General features: G+C 44.7%; 1 long non-coding RNA gene and 1 pseudogene across 1 annotated transcript; one reads left to right on the top strand and one right to left on the bottom strand.

The window, feature by feature from the left end:
* Positions 1–1,626: 1,626 nt before the first annotated feature.
* Positions 1,627–3,669, top strand: LOC107150344. The gene is made up of 3 exons (XR_001504574.2): positions 1,627–1,784; positions 2,649–2,776; positions 3,181–3,669. It is a non-coding gene; the product is annotated as an uncharacterized LOC107150344 (long non-coding RNA).
* Positions 3,670–6,999: 3,330 nt separating this feature from the next.
* Positions 7,000–7,988, bottom strand: LOC107150343 (annotated as a pseudogene).
* Positions 7,989–19,394: the final 11,406 nt, after the last annotated feature.

Raw genomic sequence — 19,394 nt, 5'->3', positions numbered from 1 at the left:
CTCAGCAGGACCCGGACCGAGAAGCAGTTTCCACGGGCTCCTTAGCCCTGGGCCAGAGCAGTTCTGGGAGCTGGAACTTGGCCGCTCCATGCTCGGTGTATGCTCTGATAAGAGCAGGCTCCAAGAAGCAGTTTCCGCGGGTTATTTAGCACTGAGCCTGAGTAATCTGTCTGCAAGCCGCAGGCGAATGGCAGCCTGAAATTACCTGTTCTATGGCTGAATGAGCTGCGGTCAGTCGAAAACAGGGATGGTGACGTCAGCTCTCCAAGATGGTGGCCGCTGGCCTCCTCTGTGGTCTGACCGTTGTGGAGAACCAATTTGGACCGCTTCCTTCCCCCGTCTCGAACCCTGAATTCAGCACTGAGTACGGTGCTTGCACGGCTGGCAGAAACTACAGCGCTGTATCCCTGCGTCACTATCTCCTCGTTTCCCAGCGCACGCTGCAGACTCTAGCCGCGGGGCGATTTGCTGAATAAGCAGTGTTACCCTCCGTGCAACAAATCTCTCGCGTTTGAGTCCCCGTAGCCGATCCTCGTGTGATGGAAATCCTTCCTCCAGGTTCCGGAGCACCCTACTATTGCTGGAAATTCCTAACAAGATAGCCTTTAGCCGTCCTGACTCGTCATACTCCCACACAGTGACGCGGCACACGGGGGCAAAGCACTCCCCTCGCCGCCATCTTCCTGTCTCCCCTAATATGGTCTTTACAATAAAAGATACTAAGTTCATTTTGTACTCTTATGACAAAAAATAAATCTTGAATCCTTCTTCCCACCAAATATAAAAACCAAATAGATCAATTGTAAATTTAAACACCAATGCTAAAACAATAAAGCTTCCCAAGTTAGCATAGGAAGATATCTTTATTGCCTTGGGATAGAGAAAGATTTCTCATCAGATCACAAAAGCCCTAACCATATAGAAAAGATTGATGCATTTGACCACATTAAAATCAAGATCAATTGTGAAGCTGGGTGTGGTGGGTGTGGTCCCAGCTACTCAGGAGGCTGAGGTGAGAGGGTCACTTGAACTGAGGAGTTTGAGAACAGCCTGGGAAATATGGTAAGACCCCCATCTCAAAAGAAAATAAAAATGAAAAAGAACAATTGTGAACAGGTGCTGTGGCACACGTCTGTAATCCCAGCAGCTCGGGAGGCTGAGATAGGAGAATCGCATGTTCAAAGCCAGCCTCAGCAAAAAAACGAGGTGCTAGGCAACTCAGTGAGACTCAGTCTCTAAATAAAATACAAAATAGGGCTGGGTATGTGGCTCAGTGGTTAAGTGCCCCTGAGTTCAATTCCTGGTACCAAAAAAAAAAAATTTGGGAAATCCATCAAAGCATTCTACCCCACCAAAGGAGGCAGTGACCACTCACTTCAGAGAGATATCTGTCATATGAAGAGGAAACAGCTCAGCATGATTTCCTGGGTGATGCCAGCTCCTGGTCACCCTTCGGTAGACCCAACTTCCTCATAAGCACCCCAATCAAAAGAGCCACTGAACAACTCTTATGAATCACTCTGATATCCATAGACGACCCAGGGTGGACCGCTCACATGATACCAATCTATTTAAAATTTCTGGTGAAGGCACGTGAAATTTCTTTGTTTCCATGGTCCAGGGCTGCCTATAAAAGAGAAGGGGACAGCTCAGATCCTGGAGAGCAGTCCCAGTAGAGAGTCCCCATCCCAGCTCTGGGAGCCTCCTCTGCAAGTCTAGCGTCATGAAGGTCCTTGTGGTTGCCCTGTTTGTCCTCCTCTGCACCTCGACCCTCTGTGCAGAAGGTGAGTCTGTTGTCCATCTTCTTTTAACGGGTGCTCCCTGACCAGAAGTCAGACCACACTATCCAAGTGCTGTGGCTCAAGGACTCCCTGTGAAACTAGAGAACATGGAAGGGCTTCAAAATAACACAGTTGTTTTCTTCAAGAGGGTCCAAAAGTGATCTATTGATCTGGGCTGGAGGATAGAAATTGGAAGAGGTTTTACCCCATTTTTAGAAGAGATCATTGAAGTGTAACTTATTGGCTTTTTAGCATAACCTAGAATCAAGGTCTATTTAGTTCCCATTGGTGCTGGTAAGTCTTAGAATTACCTCAGTGGTCCCCAAGAGTTTAACCCCTTAGATAACTTACAGGACCTGCCTACTTTTCTCAGCTACTTTATGATTTCATAGATTAGGAAAATAAATTTCAGCCAGGCCATGGTGGGTGCACACCTATAATCCATCTTGGTACCTGAGGCAGGAGGATCGAGAATTCAAAGCCAGCCTCAGTAACTTAGGGAGGCCCTAAGAACTCAGCAAGATCTTAAAAAGGGCTGGGGATGTGGCTCAGGGATTATTAAACCCCTCTGAGTTCAATCCCTGGTAATTTTCCCAAAGAGAGTTAGGAGAAGGGAATAGACTATTTAGAGAATCTCAGGAGAAGGGAGTAGACTGGAGAATCCAGTTTCCTGTAGAGAAAGATAAAGAACAAAATGAAGAGACCAAAACCAAAGACTAAAGAAATCAATAAGAAACAAAGAAACACAAAGCCAAATTATTTCTAGTTTCCTTTTCCCCTAAGCCTCAACTCTGCGCAATGCACTCACTCAACTTCTTCCTGACCCTCTGCAGCTTGTCTGTTCTCAGTAACTCCTTATCCCCTCAGATAGGAGCCAGGAACCGTCCTCCTGCTGCTTTGCCTACATCTCCCGAAAGATCCCCCGCAAACATCCCCCGCAAACTCGTGGTTTTCTATTATGAGACCAGCAGCACATGCTCCTCGCCGAGTATCGTGTAAGTACCAGTCCTCCTGCCCAGCCCCGCCCGGGGTGACACAGGACAGTGAGGGTGGGGGCTGCCTGCAGGAGTGGACCTAGGAACAGAAGGAGCCCACTGGGGGCTAGTGTGCATGCAGGACACAGAGGGGGGCTGCTGGGCTGTTTGTTGACATGGGCTGGGACCTGCAGGGAGGCAAGGAAGACCTTCCCAGAAATGGAGGGAAGAAAAGAGAGAAGGAGACAGCAGAAAGAAATTCCATGCCTCACTCAGGGAAGACTAGGGGGCCCCTGATATTTGGGGGATTATTTCTTGATATAAAGTATACCAGCCTCAATCTGCAAGTGGGAATGAAGAGGAAGGAGCCCCAAGTGATCAGGAATGTCCTCACTCAGTCTCTGATACTTCTCCCCTCTCCATAGCTTTGTCACCAAAAAAGGCCGTCACGTCTGTGCCCATCCCAATGAAGCCTGGGTCCAGGAATACATCAGGGACTTGGAGTGATCCAGCAAGAAACATTGAGAGGTGTGGGGAGATGGGGATCCAGGGGACTGTCCCTGCAACCCTCCAAAGTCTTCTCTCCTATGGGTCCCTTCACCCTCCACTAACCATACTCGGAAACCTTTCTTAATTTTACTTGAGTTAATTAAATTAGATGCTGTAAATCATTTGACCTTCTGGATGTTTCCTCTGAGAAATCATATGGCACCCTCTTTTCCTAGCCCTCTTCCCTGTCACTCATATAGTGGTTGATTTGTACTTAGGGGGATTGTGAAAGATTGTGTCCTTCTCTAAGGCCTTACTGGACCAAATCCATCCATAGATACTTACTGAGTTTTTGTGAACCCTTTATTGTTAAAAAAAAAAAAAGTCAGAATAATAAAAAATTCTTTTTATTTTTCTGAAGTAAACCTTGGGCTTCTGTCTATTCTTTTGTTTTTGTCTTCCTGACAAATCATGTTCATTGGCCAGAAGGAATGACGGCACCCAAGTAGGAAAGGAAAGCAAGAGAAAGAGGACAAGTGTCATTCCTGTGACACTCGGCTGTCTGCTGGTGACACGTTCCTCATTGGGCAAAGACAAAGAAAAATATTAAAAACAAATGCAAACCTCCACGTACCAGGGAAATCACCACTTGAATGCATACCCAAGCCAGGCATTCTGTCAAGCACATTTATGTATTTTAATAACTTAAGGGTCCTTGAGAACAAAGGCTAACAGTTTTTAAGGACTCTTCGGAACCATGACCTATACTGAGATTTATACACATTGTCTACTCCAGTGACCCTCATTGACATGAAGGAACAGATTCAGAGACTTTAAGAAGCATGTCCAAGACAGATTGCTGTTAACGTTGATCAGAGCAAGGCCCACATTCACAATCAGCCCCTAGGAGAATGTCTCTCCATGTGCCTCTGTTCCACATGAAACAGGTTTAGTAGGAATGCACGGCTCCCCAGTCAGAGACAGCCTGCTCCAGGCAAGATGTTACCTCCCGGCACATCACATAATTCAGAGAAAAATCCAAAATCTTTCTACCCAGACTTGATCTCTAATTGCCTTCTCAGCTGACTGCTGAGAAAGCAACAGACTTGAGATGTCAAGTCAGAAAGAGGAATGGAGAGGCCACCCTGAGCCCAGAAATTTCCCTCCTGGCTATCTCCTTAATCATTTTGCCTTTCTGAAGAGCTTCCAAATCTGAAGAGGCCAGCTGGTCTCTGCCAACCCTGGTGTTGATCAAGGAGGAAACACAAGTTTCCTTTTGGAAACTTCTTTGAGTTCCCTTTGGCTATGTGATGAGCAGTGTTGAGATTTAAACCTGGGTACAGTTGGGGCCTTATTTTCCTCCTTAATCATGGTCTTCGTGCCCCACAAGAATTAGCCTAGCATGTCCTCATGCCTGGAGGACTTTGGGAGATTGGGATATAGTCCTTTTCCCACACTCTTATCCCTCAGACCCACGTCTCTCAAGGTGCTGTTCCACCTGGAATAGATTTAACCTGACATTCTCTGTTCCATGATGTGGCTCCAGCTCACCAGCTCACTCTCTTGGGTGGGCAATGGCAAGACGGGTCATATCCCTCTACCTATTGTCACATCTTCACTTTTCTCTTGCTTATCACACTAAGTGTCAGGGTGCAGGCCAGTCCTCTCTGCTTGCCATCTCATTCATTCCCCTTCCTCCTGTCCAGCCACACTCTGGACCCATCAACAAAGGCACCCAGGTGATGCAATGCTTCTCCTGGAGATGATCTCTGGTGTGGTCATTTTAGCATAAGAACCAGCTTTCTGCAGCAAAATAAATCCCATGCAACACGTTAAGTTGCATGTACAAATTAAGGAAACCAGAGCAGTAAAAATTGCCCAAAACTGGAAAATAAATGAGTAACTTATTCATCAAATTAACTTCAGAACTTTGAGATTTAAATGAGAAATTCACATCTACTTCCCCAATTTTAGGAAGAGTATACACAACTTAGATGAACTGATATTTTTTTATATATCAAAACAAATGAATAAGAAAATAATAAAGAAATATGCTACAGTTTGTATAAATGTCCCCGAAAGGTTCATGTGCAAAAGACTTGGTCCCCAACCCATGACACTATTGGGAAGTGGTGGAACCTTTAAGAAATGGGACCTTAGTGGGAAATCTCCAGGTTGTTGGAGGTGAGCCCTGGAAGGGGATAGTAGGGCTCTGTCTCCACAGCCTTTTTCTTTTTTCTTTCCAGTAATAAAAAAGCAATTTTTCCTTGCCACGGTCTCTTTGTCATGATGTGCTTTTCCACAGCATGATTTTTGCCCCCAAAGCAATAGGGCCAATCAATCACAAAATGAAACTTCTAAAACCATGAGATAAAAATAAACCTTTTCTCTTCGTAAGTTGATTATCTCAGATGTTTATTACAGTGGCAGAAAGTGCATTCACACAACATCCCCGAGTATATTATATTAAATGCTATAATTTCATCTCTGAATGAAATTTAAAATTTCTCTTTCCCATTATCCTTCCTTACTATTATTAGAATTGAAAATAAATGTCCACCCAGAGGAGGTCTTGGTGGTATTGAATCCAACAGATCGGCAGGGGTGTTGGGGTTCAAGTGAAGAGTAAACTCCATGCCAATTGCTCCAGTAGGCAGGCAGGTCAGAGCTCCACACATCAGGACCGTCAAGTTTACCTCTTCTGCCTTCTTTTTTATTTATTTTTATTATTTTTTATTTATATATGACAGCAGAATGCATTACAATTCTTATTACAAATATAGCATGATTTTTCATATCTCTGTTTGTATAAAAAGTATATTCACAACAATTCATGTCCTCATACATGTACTTTGGATAAGAATGTCCATCACATTCCACCATCATTTCTAACCCCCTACCCCCTCCCATCCCCTCCCACCCCTCTGCCCTATCTAGAGTTCATCTATTCCTCCCATGTTCCCCCTCCCTACCCCACTATGAATCAGCCTCCTTATATCAGAGAAAATATTCGGCATTTGGTTTTGGGGGGATTGTCCAACTTCACTTAGCATTATCTTCTCCAGTTCCATCCATTTACCTGCAAATACCTTCTTGCTATTTATTTCTTTTTTTTTTTGTAGATAGACTTCTTACAGATTTATTTCTGTTATAGATAGATATATGCATATATACTTTTTTTATACAATCTATATTCCCTTCCCCACCAAACTCCAAAAGGAGATATAAATCTTTCCAGGATTGCCATTGGGCTTCCCAAGATGGTCAGAGCCAAGAAAGAACCATTTCTCAACATCTCAACAGCTGTCCTTCTTAGGCTCTAGAATCATTGAAGCAGCAGCATTTCCAGGATCCAAGGGGAAGATGGGGGAAAGGAAACTGTAGTGTGCTGGGACTCTAGAATGAAAGTGTCCAGTCACTCCCAGAATGGCAGGGACTATATTCTTATGGTAAGAATTCTGGTAGGGCCCTCACTTTTCAGATGCTAGCCAATAGGCACGGGTAGGGAGTAGGAATCAGGTATTTGACATGCAGGGAAAGGGTGGTAGAAGGAACACCCGTGGCTTATGCTGGAGACTGAGCAACCTTCAGGACTACCCACCTACTCAATGACAGAAGTAATAAACAGGGACAGATGCTGAATTATTGAAGAAATAGAGAGGAGAGCATGACAGGGAGAAGGAACAATAGAACACATGGGAAATTCAAGTAGAGCAAAAAGTACCAATAAAAACATGACCTGTACTGGCCTCTTCCCTAGAAAAGATGTAATCTATGCTTTGGGGTGCAGGAGGTGAAAGGTCATGAACTAGGATTATCAGCTGGCCAGGGGCACAGGAAGGCTCTCTGAGGATTCCTAAGGGGCAGGTAGACAGGCAGCTGGGGCCCCATATCCCCAGGAAAGAAATAATGAATCCCTTCAGTTTGACTTGGACCAAATCTTGGCACTCCCTCGGAGCCCCTTCCCTTTTGAGGCCTTCTTGCTGGGCTGGCGCTGGTTGGTGCCTGGAGCTGGGTCCCTCAGTTCAGTCAGGTGTTGCTTGGGGTCCTGAGATGTGGCTGCAGCAGCTGCTGCTGTTGTAACTTTAATGGTTTTTTTTAAGGTTGACAACCTCACTTTCAATCTGCTGCATTAGGCCCAGCTGCTGCTCCTTGTGCTGGTTGGCATGGCTCACTTGCTCCTCCATACCTGACAGCACAACCTCACAGCCCACACACCACTCCTGCATGGTTCGGGCAATGGCACTAAGGTCTTGGAGCTGGATGTCCCGTCCAATGCTGTAGTCAACCTCTAGACGCTGATTGCGTTGATCCAGTGAGCCGCGAAGCACATCAGCATATACAGCCTCAATCACCAGGTCTTCTAGCTGCCGCAAGGGCTTCTAGCAACACTGCATATGGGATGCACTTTAGCAGCCAGGGTGACAACTGAGAGGTGTCAAAGTTTATTCTTCTGAGCTTCAGTGAGTGGAGGAAGATTCCTGGCTTCAGCTAAGTAGTCTGCATATGTTCCATAAGCAAACACTGTGAGCAGCCGGAATGTGGAAGCAAAGTCACTTTCAGCCAGCTCTCTAACATTGGGCATATCCAGCAGTTCCCCAAACACGTAGACACCAGGGGTCTCCAGCACCTAGTGAATGAGTGTGGCCAGCGCTGCCCCCTTGGCCGACTTGGCCAGGAGCAGAAATTGCTCCTGGTTCTGCCCTGTCACCTTCACCTCCGCCCTCATAGCTGTACTGAGCTGTGGGAACCTGGGCTCAGGTAGTCTGGAGCTGGAAGGTTCGTCCAGCTGCGGGGTCACCTCTGGCAGCTGTTCCGAGCTTTTCCTGCCACCCGCCCCTTCAGGGTCGCTCTAGCCCTTGCTATTTATTTCTTTATGTTGAAAGGGTAAAGTCTCTAAGCTACAAAGCCTGAGTTAAAATGTAAAGGACCAGGTATTGTTAAGTTTCTAAGCTACACTAAAAGCCTGAAATTCCTGTAGCTGTTAGGACAATTCCTGGGACTGCCCATTAGATAATCCCCCCTGACCACTTAGTTGTTTAACAGCTAAGACCCAGTGCAGTTCAGCACGTAGGCACCTCAGGGCCTAAACCAATCAGTTTGAATGTATCCCCCTCCTTAGGACTGACCTATCACTCCAGCCTGACCTGTTCCCGCCAATGAATGTACTAATCATGTTTGAGAATTGTTGTTTGATTTTCCTGCGCCTCATGATGATTTGCTCTGATGTATGCAAAGCCCCCGCCCTCCCCAAAAAGTGTACTTAAGTACTGCTCAACCCCTGCTCGAGGCTCTGGGCCGCTCTCCCTTCTTGAGTGAGCACGGAGCCCCAGCGCACTGGATCCTCAATAAACCCCCTTTTGCTGTTGCATGAGTCGGTCTCTTGGTTGTCTCTTCCTCTGACGTTCACCGGACCCTTACATTTGGTGCGTTGGCCGGGAATCCCACAGTGCCGGACAAGGAGACCCCAACGGGCTCCTCTAGGGGTAAGTAAGGCGCCTTTTCCCTTTTTCTTGCGATCGCTCAGCTCAGTTTGGTTTCGGTTTTCGGTTTAAGGGTTGGCAGAGTGGCTGCCGGCGGAGAGCGTGAGCTCCCCCCGGCGGTGGTGGACAGACGTGTCCTGAAGCCACAGGCCACGTCCCCAAGGGACGCCTTGGAGGACTCGGGAAACGGAGGGACGGAGGTGCCCTCATCAGGTGGAGGGACGGAGGTGCCCTCATCAGGTGTGATTCAGTGACTCTGCTGCCAACCCATCAGGTTCTGCCGGCTACTTAGTTTTGTTCATTGTCTCGTATTGAGTTTACTGTTTGCCTTTAAGGTACTCGTGTTAAACGTTTACTGTTTGTCCTTGTCTGTGTCGTGTTTGTATTGTCCCTGTCCCTGTTTGAGTAACTCCCATTATGGGACAAAGCCATTCCACGCCTCTGTCCCTGAAGCCTCTCCTGGTCCCTGCCCCCACTCCGACCCCTTTCCCCACGATCCTATCACTCAAACCTTCTGCTCCTCTCCCTCTTCCCTCCATTCTCCCTGAGTCACAAGAACAAACGGGAGCTGCATGGTGGAACCCAAACTCCCCAGACAGTAACTAATCTCCCAATCTGGGGTCATCAGTCTGAAGGGAAGACCCCAGTTGGCTTGGGACCAGCACACACTTTCGTTTTTTTTTTTTTGACAATCTGAAAAGGGAATCTATGTCTTTGTGTGTCTTTTTGTCTGTGTCTCTGTTAAGTGTGATGGCATTGTTTTACTTTGGACCAATGCAGAGTCCCAAATTCCAATCTGCCTTAAATGTGTGGAAATAACTTTAGCTAAATTTTAGCCTAAATTGTTCCTAATATGTGTGCGCATTTGTGTTATGTGTTGTATGTCTGTATGTCTGTATGTGTATGTCCATATATCATGCAGTGATATGACCATTGACAGATGAAGAGCGCTCATGAAAAATGTAAAAAAAATGGATCCAAATATCTTTGATTCACGTGATTCAAATGGTTCAATTTAAATTGGATAAACAGATAAAGGTAAAGATGTCTTTAAAATTAAGCTTATAAGTTTTTCTAGGTGTTCAAAAAAGGCCCTAATAAAATGTTAAATCTGCTTAAATTCAAAAATTTACAAGTATTGTTTCAAACTGTGAACAGAAGGAGGTTAACAGACAGAAAAGAGAAACTAGAAAGTTCTAGATATGGATTTAATAGAGGGAAAATGTGTTTCTGGATAAGAGGGTCTATGTAATTAAGTAATTAAGAGGGTTTAAGTAAGTGATAAAGAAGGTCTGTGTAAGTTGGTTATAAGTGTAAGTTTTTGAGCAAGTAATCTTAAAGAAATTAAACAGCTGGTTAAACAAATGCTGTTGTTTTAGAGAATTGTGCTATGTTATTTCTTTAAAAGCTAAACTTGGTTAATATAAAATCATCAATGTAATTATGGTGCTATTAATATGTTCATATCTTCCAGGTATACAAGTCTGTAAGGTAGAAGCTTCAAAGAGCATTGTATCAAGCTGGTGTTCTAAAGTGGTATGGTAATCTTAGGCTTAAAAGAAAAACATGTTGGAGATTTATTTATATCATTTGTGTTCTATAATTGGACTTGTTATCAATAAGATATATAAAGTTCTATGTTACTTTTTACACTGAGATACAATTTAAATGTATTTTTAAGTTAATGAGAGCCTAATCTGTGTGAAGTTTTTATTGTAAAACACAAAAATACTTTGCTACTTTTCTACAAAAGGTTAAAAGCTTTCAGCCTTTCTTTAATTCATGTTTTAGATGTGATATTATGTTGTGTTACCTAATATTCATGTGAACTTGAGCAACAATTTATGTAGGCTTTGTAAAATGATGTCTAAAAAGCTAAGATCAGCTTCAGAACTATAGTATTTAAGATTTATGAAGAGCCCCGCCTTACTTGAGATAAGGCTCTATGTCCCATCTCACTACATGTGAGAATGACTATGAAAGAAGTAGACCAAATTTCAGTACATTTAAAGTTGTGTCCAAAAGTTGGTTTTTGTCACGATTACCAGGATCTCAAACAGGGGATTATAATGTATAACTCTGCCAAAATTCAAGGTAGCTATTACATGAACTAAATATGTTTTTACTCTTGATAATTTTATTTTGTAGTTTTCTTATAAATGATTTAAGATTGCCTGTTAATGTTTTGCAGAGGTACTGCTTTAAGAACACACAACCTGGGTCAATTTAAGATAAGGAGTTATCACCTACAGGAGAGAGAGATAGACATTAAAGCCCAGTACTCTTAGTATAAGGCTGTTGAAACTTATTTGCTGGATGTTTAAGATTAAGTTTTAAAATTAAAGTTAAATTAAAAGGGCCAAGAAAACCAATATTTGGCTCTTGCCCTCTGAGTCAGTCTGAATCAGGGAATAGGGGACTTCTCCAAAGAGCTTTGCAACTCTAGGCCACATAACCTCCCGATCAGGGAGATTAATGAGACCAGTGGAGGACAGAAAGCCAGTCAGTGCATTTGCTGTGAAGAGGAGGGTGCTTCCGAGGGAAGCCACATGGTCAAGCAAGGCCTGGACCCATCCTAGCGCAAATGGCACTAGCAGAACTGAGAAGCTGCTGTAAGTTCCCCGAGGACTCCCAGGGAAACTCAGCTGACTGTTAACAATAGATAGAAACAAAAGTCAGTTTGACTTGCTTCATCTTAAACACTTAGCAAAGACAGTCAAAGCCAAAACACAGCTGTTCCTGGGCATTTTAAATGATAATAATAGTTAAATGTAACCTCCAAAAATAAGTAAACTGGAGGCTACAAAAGAGATTCTCAGACAGAAATGCCTGATAACTATCAAAGGGAACTGCCAGAGTAATTTTTAGTTTAAGGCCTTTATTTCTAACCAACACAGGTTGGCTTAATGTTTTCTAGTATGGTTATCCAGCCCTAAGTAACAGAATTAAAGATTTCTCCATTAGACACAGAGGTCATACTAGTAAAAGGATTTTGCAAGATCAGATGACATTAAATTATTAGACTATATCTTAAGGGAAAGGACATCTATAAACCTAAATGTTAATTGTTGTGTTTACATCCCTGACATTTCTGGCAATGTGACAAATATCCTTAAAGATTTACATGCTCAGATAGAAGCCATGTCCTCAGCAACTTTGTCATGGAAACAATATCTTAGCTCCTGGTTCTTGGTATTTCCTGGTGGAAAACATTGTTAGTCTTTGACTTTGCCATTATACTCATTGGCATATTCCTGTGCTATGGGATTTATTGCTGCATCAACCTGGTTCCAGAACTAATGAATTCTTGTTTCTCTTATAAACCATCCATCACTCAAATGCCCCCCCCAGCCTATTACTTCTCAATTGGACTTTTATCATGGACCACTCAATAGACCCGATTTTTAAAGGGGGACTCCAAACTGCTTGCCCCACACCATCCCTTTTCAGCCTGAAGAAGCCAGAAAGATCTTCTTCGCCCCCCTTCCCTACAGCAGTAAGGAGTTCCCAAATTAGAGGGGGGAATGAAGCCAGATTTAAAGTTAGGTAGTCAGTGTAATCGGGGTCTAATACCGAGTGAAATCTAAAATGGAGGCCATGCTGAAAATGATTCCAGGAAACACAGGACAACTCATGGTAATCAGACAGCAATATGCTCCACTGACAGAGATGAAAAATGAGACTCCCCAATAATTATGATTCATTACTTTTAAGATTAAAAGTAGTCAGAAAAAGGGAGTGGGAAATGAAAGGGTAAAGTCTCTAAGCTACAAAGCCTGAGTTAAAATGTAAAGGACCAGGCATTGTTAAGTTTCTAAGCTACACTAAAAGCCTGAAATTCCTGTAGCTGTTAGGACAATTCCCGGGACTGCCCATTAGATAATCCCCCCTGACCACTTAGTTGTTTAACAGCTAAGACCCAGTGCAGTTCAGCACGTAGTCACCTCAGGGCCTAAACCAATCAGTTTGAATGTATCCCCCTCCTTAGGACTGACCTATCACTCCAGCCCGACCTGTTCCTGCCAATGAATGTACTAATCATGTTTGAGAATTGTTGTTTGATTTTCCCGCACCTCATGATGATTTGCTCGGATGTATGCAAAGCCCCCGCCCTCCCCAAAGAGTGTACTTAAGCACTGCTCAACCCCTGCTCAGGGCTCTGGGCCGCTCTCCCTTCTTGAGTGAGCACGGAGCCCCAGCGCGCTGGATCCTCAATAAACCCCCTTTTGCTGTTGCATGAGTCGGTCTCTTGGTGGTCTCTTCCTCCGACGTTCGCCGGATCCTTACAATGTCCAAAGACTTGTTCGCAAATATTCTTACCAGCTTTATTCAAAATAGTCCCAAACTTTATTCAAATACAACCCAAATGTCTACCAAGTGGTGGATGGATAAACAACCTGGTGCAGTTGGTTCTGCTTTAACATGAGACATGTAATTCTAAAATATCACCACAGCATGCAAAATCATTCCTAAAACTCACAGGGATTAGGGAGAAGATAAAGTTGGGGCACAGCACTCAATTACTTCATCACTCATACATTTGAAAAATAAAGCCCTAATAAAAATGGTATCACTATTTTTACACATGTTAAAATGGTTACCATAAAGAGGGTTTGCAGTTTGCAATTATTATAAAGTGGTAGAAGGAAGGTTGTTTGAACTCAGAAGGATGTAACTCTAGTCATCAATGTAGGTGTGGTTTATAACAAGCAACAACCTGAGGTGGCTGGCAGGGTTTTTTAAGGGAGGGGAATTTTGTGAATTCTTACATGGTTTGTTCATACTGCAAATTGAAAAGATTGTATTATACTCTAGTTTTTTCCTAATACATCAATCCTACCAGTGTAAATAAATCTACATTTTCTAAATAAGCATTATAGCAGAACTAACTATACATCTGTCATGTTTTGGATATTAGATGTCCTCCAAATCTCCTGTGTTAATACAGGAATATCCAGAGGTGAAATGATCAGATCAGGAGGGGGATATAAACTAATCAGTACATCCTAGTTTGAATGAATTAACTTGGGGGTGGATAACTGTAGGGAGGCGGGGCATGGTAGAGGAGATGGGTCATGGGGAGAGCCCTGGAAGGGCATGTCTTCTCTGTGGCCCTTACCCCATCTCTTGATTGGCTTCCTGGCAGCCATGAGCTAAGTAGCTTCTCTCTGCCACATCCTTCTGCCATCATGTTCTGTCTCATCTAGGGTCCATAGTGATGAGGTCAGCAAACTGGATTAAACTATGAAACCATGAGCCAAAATAAACTTTTCTCTCTCTAAGTTGTTTTGTTTTGTTTTTGTGGTGGTGCTGGGGATTGAACCCAGGGCTTTGTGATGCAAGGCAAGCACTCTGCAACTGAACTAATCCCCAGCCCTCTAAGTTGTTGGTATCAGGTATTTTGGTCACAGTGACATAATATCCATACAATGCAATACTATTCAGCAGCAAAAAAAGACTCAACTATAGATATGCACAACATGGGTAAATCTCAAAAGTATGATGATGATGAAAAAATGAACCCGACTACAAAAGATACACAATGTATTGTTTCACGTCTACAATATTATGGAACAGGTGAAACTATAGAGACAGAAATCAGATCAATGGTTGCTAAGGACTGACAACCATAGAGAGTGGTTGACTGCAAAAGAAGCATAGATTATACCCATAAAAATTACCAATTATATCTGAATTATGCCCCAATGAATATGACTCTCTGCCCCCACACATATATATACAAATTCAGAGGGCTACATGTACAAAAACAGAACAAAATAACTAAACTCCAAAAAGTGACCTACTGAACCCTAATCATAGCCATGTCTGGGTTGTCATGAAAGACTTGAATTCCAGGGCATCCCAGACACGGAGCAAGTGAACGCCCATCTGCCAACTTTTTTCCTACCAGTCTTCACTAAGAGCATGCAGGGTGAGCAGGTAAAGGCTGCGGGGCAGCAGAGCTGAGAGGAAAGACCTGAGATATGTGGGGCCTTTACCATGTTCAAAACAACTACACTCCAAAGGCAGGGGACTAGGACAACAAAAAGAAGTTCATCCACATCTTTCTAGGTCTTAAGCTATGCAAAGTGGAGGGTACAGAAGAAAAGCTGGGATAAATCCATTTGAGGCACTCTAGGTATTGAAGGCAAGGAGAAGGAAAACTGAAAGAAATCATTCTGGAACACTCTGGGCTTTCAGCTATTGATGTTGGGTCAATGAAAGTTTAAAGAAACCCCTCTGGTAGCACTTCAGCCCTTCAAAAATTGCAAAGCCTCTGCCTTTCAAAATCTATGGTTAGAGCAAAGAAGCAAAGAGAAATCTCTCAAGGTGCAGAAAGCTGAGAATAGAACTGTAAAGAGAGATCACCACTGACCCAGATGGATAAATAGGCTATAACATAAAATATCTCCTGTGGTTTAGAACCTGGCTGCACAATGATGTCTTAATAATCTTTCCATTGTTCCAATCCCAAACTACTAGGGGGAAATTATCATCCTGCTCACAAAACACTTCAAGTCAGAGCAAACTGAGTCAAGCTAAAGCTGTAACAAAGCCCAGATCCAATTACAGACAGATTGAATCAGCCCCACCCATTAGCAGCCTGAAAGAAAATGTGTTGAGGGCTGAAATCAAGTCAAGATGGCACCGTTTGCCAGGAGGAGTGGTTTGTGAAGCAACGCCACAGAGCCATTAAGATGGTGGAGTGCTGGTAGCAGGCCCGCCCTGGCCCCTGGGGACTCAACCCCTAGTTCTTTGTTATGCGTGTCAATGTGGCCAGCTCACAAGGCCGTGACACGGGCTTGCGGTTCCCTGTTTATCTGCCTCGCGCATATGTGTCTCTCGGGAACATCTTGACCTGTTCGAGCCTCCTGATAGGGGACGGTGACGTGACGGTAACCCAAGGACGCAGTTATTACTCTTGCCTCCTCACTTTTGAGTGATTTCCCGCAGCTGTTAAAAAGATATATAAGGGGAACAAATTTGGCAATAAAGCGCGCACATGCTCCCTCCTGGATGAAGAACCTTGGTGTTCTGTGTATTTTTTAACCCCGCCATCCCTCACCAGACTCAGCTCCGTTAGCCGGACGCGGCATCTGGAGGTTCCAACCGAGATCCGGAAAGTAGGGGTAAGCGTACGGGGCTCACCTTCTAAAGGTAGAAGGGGGAGGATTGGTTTAAAGATAATTTAAAGAGACAGGGTACGTACCATGGGTAACTCAACAGCAAAGGTCCGTCTGGCCAACGAATTAAAAGAGCTGTTAAATACATAAGGAACAGGAATAAAAACTAAGACTGCAACCGAATTCGTTGAAGTTATCGCCCAGGCTTGTCCTTGGTTTCTGACAGGAGGATTTCTCAATAATAGTGACTGGGACCTGGTGAGACATGACCTTCAGAAGTTACTGAGGGACCAGGGTCCGGATAGAGTCCCAATTGCTACTTTCTCTCTATGGAGATTGGTTAAGGATGCTCTTTTAACTGACAAAGTAAAGATTAAGGAACAACTTGCTGAATGTGAACAGGCCCTTAATCAGGTGCAGGAGGAACAAATGGCAGAATCCTTAAAGGATGAGGGTCCTCTTGAGGGCTCGGGCTCAGGGGGTAAGAAACGCCTCCAGACTTCTAAGTCCGAAAAGGATCTTGAGGACCTCAGTTCTCTTTCTGAGGAAGAGGAGGGATTAGAAAGAGAGATAGAAGAACTAGAGGGTCAATTGAGGAAGTCAAGATTAAAAACGCCTACGGCCCCGATCGCTGTTGCACTTCCTCCTTATAATCCCGATTGGGACGAAGACAACCCCAGAAGGCGCGGGGGTGTTCAGTGGCAGCCTAAGACAGTCCAAACTTTTCCGGTGATTGAAAACTTGGGTGCCGATGGACAACCGGCCAGAGCGCATGTTCCTTTAGCCTTTAAGGATATTAAACAACTAAAGGAGGCAGTTACTAATTATGGACCCCATGCCCCCTTTACATTGACTCTCTTCGAGTCTTTCTCTGTCAATCAACTGACACCTAGTGATTGGCAACAACTTTGCAGGGCTGTGTTATCTGGAGGGGATTTCTTATTGTGGAAAAGTGAATATCATGAAAGGTGCCGCGAGCTGGCTCAGATTAACCTGAATGCGGGCCATCAACAGCGAAATGCTGAAATGTTAACAGGAACTGGGCAGTATGCCACCATAGGCCAACAAATTAGTTACGACCCAGGTGTTTATGCTCAGATAGCCTCAGCTGCGGTCCATGCCTGGAAAGCCTTGCCCGTTTCTAAGACTGAAGCAAAAATTTCCAAGATCTCTCAAGGGCCCTCTGAACCTTATTCGGACTTTATAGCCCGCCTAATGCAGGCGGCTGGAAAAATATTCCCTAATCTGGAACAGGCTATGCCACTTATTAGACAACTGGCATATGAAAACGCTAACACTTACTGCCAAAATGCTATTAAGTCCTCCCGGGCCAAAAGTATAGATGACATGATTCGAGCATGCAAAGATATAGATGGGCCTCATATTACTGGTCAGGTTTTGGCTGCTGCCCTTAAGACTGGAATGCAAAAATCTGATAACAGGGGAACCCGCTCTAAGGGGTGTTTTAAGTGTGGGAAAGAGGGACATATAAGGAGAAACTGCCCGGAAAGGAGCGAGGGTGCTGGCAGAGGGATGCTTGGAATTTGTCCTCGATGTCATAAAGGAAATCATTGGAGTAGTGAGTGCAGGTCAAAATTTGACATCCAGGGTAACCCAATACCGTCGGGAAACGGGAGCAGGGGCCCGCCCCGGGCCCCGGAAGCCAAAGTGTACGGGGCAGTGCAGGGACGAAACAGTGCCCCGGGGAGTGGGCGTCTCCGCCGCCTCCCCCTGACCAACCCCTTTCTATCTGGGAACTCCCCAGGGGAACACCGGGAAGTGCAGGATTGGACCTCAGTTCCACCTCCCGAGCAGTACTGACTCCGCAGATGGGTCCCCAGACCCTGCCAACTGGAGTCTTTGGCCCTTTGCCGGAGGGAATTGTGGGACTGATACTGGGAAGAGGCAGCACTCTGCATAAAGGGCTCAGAATTCTTACAGGTGTGGTTGATGGTGATTACCACGGGGAGTTAAAAATTGTTGCCGAGGCTACCCAAGGGATCGTTATTATTCCTCCCGGAGAACGCATAGCACAATTATTGCTGCTGCCGGCGGCGTCTCTACCCAGCCGCGCCCTACAGGCAGCCCGGGGTAATGGCAGTTTTGGTTCCACCAGCACTCCTCAAACCTTTTGGGTAGCACACTTGGACTCCCGACCACAGTTAACCATTAAAATACAGGATAAAATCTTCAAGGGGATATTAGATTCAGGAGCTGATGTCTCTGTTATCTCTAAGAAACAATGGCCATCTGCTTGGCCTCTCCAAGATCCCTCAGCTGTATTACAGGGGATTGGGCAGACGAGACCAGAAAAAAGTGCCTCCTTTCTAAAATGGAGAGATGAGGAAGGACACAGTGGTTATTTTCAGCCTTACGTAGTGGCTGGACTCCCCACAAACCTTTGGGGAAGGGACCTACTTCAACAAATGGGAGCTATCCTCACCACTCAGACCCTAAAAGGGAGTAATAAATTTGTTAATGACATGATGTTAGATATGGGATGGCTTCCCGGAAAAGGACTGGGGAAAAGACATGAGGGAAGGGCAACGCCTGTGGACCCTACAGAAGAAATTACCAGAAGTGGAGGAGATCGGAGGGGGCTAGGAAATTTATCCTAGGGGCCACTGAAATGCGGCCACGTCCTCTATCTATTACTTGGTTATCAGATGACCCTGTGTGGATAGAACAGTGGCCCCTAACTAAGGACAAATTGCAGGCCGCGACCCTTCTGGTTCAGGAACAGCTTAGGGTGGGGCATATAGTGCCTTCCACTTCCCCCTGGAACACTCCTATTTTTGTCATAAGAAAGGGGTCTGGAAAATGGAGGCTTCTCCAAGACCTGCGGGCTATTAATAATACCATGCAGCCCATGGGACCTTTACAGCCAGGACTACCCTTCCCCACGGCTATCCCTAAAGATTGGCATCTTATTATTTTGGACCTAAAAGATTGCTTCTTTTCTATTCCCCTGGCCCCCCAGGATTGTAAACGTTTTGCTTTCTCTTTACCTTCAATAAATTTTAGGGAACCCTATCAGCGGTTTGAATGGACTGTCTTACCTCAAGGAATGGCCAATAGCCCTACTATGTGTCAGTACTTTATAGCAAAAATTCTGCAACCCTTTAGGCAACAATTCCCAAACTTTTACCTCGTCCATTATATGGATGATATATTGTTGGCAGGCCCTGATAGGAAAGCACTTTTCCAGTCTTATGAAGTCCTCCAGTCCCTGTTAAAGGGGGCCGGACTGATTATAGCCCCAGAGAAGGTGCAGATTCAGTATCCTTATAACTACCTAGGATATACTATTAACAAGGTAGGGATCACTCCCCAGAGGCCTCAATTTCAGGTGAACCAGCTCAAAACCCTGCACCAATGGCAGACATTTCTGGGGGAAATCCAATGGCTGCGGCCTTCCCTCCATGTCCCTACTGGTGAACTTAAACCCCTGTATGACCTTTTGAGAGGAGACCCCTCACCCACCTCCCCGCGAAAACCTACTCCAGAAGCCTTGAAGGCGCTTAGATTGATAGAGACAGCCTT

The sequence above is a fragment of the Marmota marmota genome, unplaced genomic scaffold (genome assembly GCF_001458135.2).
Source record: "Marmota marmota marmota unplaced genomic scaffold, marMar, whole genome shotgun sequence".
In the NCBI taxonomy this organism is placed as follows: domain Eukaryota; kingdom Metazoa; phylum Chordata; class Mammalia; order Rodentia; family Sciuridae; genus Marmota; species Marmota marmota.
Note: the sequence above shows the minus strand (reverse complement) of the source record. Positions and strands in the feature narration are given on the sequence as shown.